The sequence below is a fragment of the Chaetura pelagica genome, unplaced genomic scaffold (genome assembly GCF_000747805.2).
Source record: "Chaetura pelagica isolate M959 unplaced genomic scaffold, ChaPel_1.0 scaffold829, whole genome shotgun sequence".
Lineage (NCBI taxonomy): Eukaryota > Metazoa > Chordata > Aves > Apodiformes > Apodidae > Chaetura > Chaetura pelagica.
The window spans coordinates 739,179-739,851 of record NW_009954535.1 but is presented as its reverse complement, the minus strand read 5'-3'; the positions used below and the strand labels follow the sequence as shown (position 1 = coordinate 739,851).

General features: G+C 49.8%; 1 protein-coding gene across 1 annotated transcript in view; it reads right to left on the bottom strand.

Moving 5' to 3' along the window:
* IGSF10 (immunoglobulin superfamily, member 10) overlaps positions 1 to 673 on the bottom strand; it is a 10,355-nt gene that overhangs the window by 3,566 nt on the left and 6,116 nt on the right. The gene's annotated exons all lie outside the window — the stretch shown is intronic.

Here is a 673-nt window from a genome sequence, read left to right as displayed (position 1 = left end):
CTCAGCGTCCCGTTGGCAAACACCTGCCAGCGGCTCTGCGGGGCGCCCGGCCCTGCGGGGACAGCACAGCATGTCAGCACCTCCCTCCCCTCCTGAGTTTTAGTTTTTACTCACTCCCGGAAAACGCTTTCCCGCTCCTGGGCTGGTTTGCCCAAATGAGCAAGAAACTGGCAGTAAAGGAGAAATAATAGTGTTGTGCTTGCACAGTGACAGGGCCTTAAAGTCAACCCGAGCCTTAGTCCTCAGCAGGGACAGCGTTTGGACAAGCAGGTGGGGCTTTGCCTATTCCAAACATATTTTGGCGCAGCTCTGACTTAATTAGATCTTTCGTTACCACAGAGAGATCTTCTGGGTCTTTTTTACTTGTCTCTCTGTTCCAAAATAGCAGGTAACGTGCAGTAAGTATTGAAACTTTCTCACAGGGAGCACAGAATTATACTTAAATATAGGCATTATATATATGTATGTCTGTATATATATTATTCCCCTCCCCACCCCACGCCCCCCCCCAAGAATTGTTTCATAATTAGTGTGCTGGGAACATCGTTCTCTTTCACTTTTTCCAAGGTCACCTTTCCGCAGGTATTTCATGGTGCTGTTCAATGAAGCCCTGCGGCAGTTCGGCACACAAACCAGCTGCCGCACCGCGCGGCTGTACCGGCAGGTAAACTCT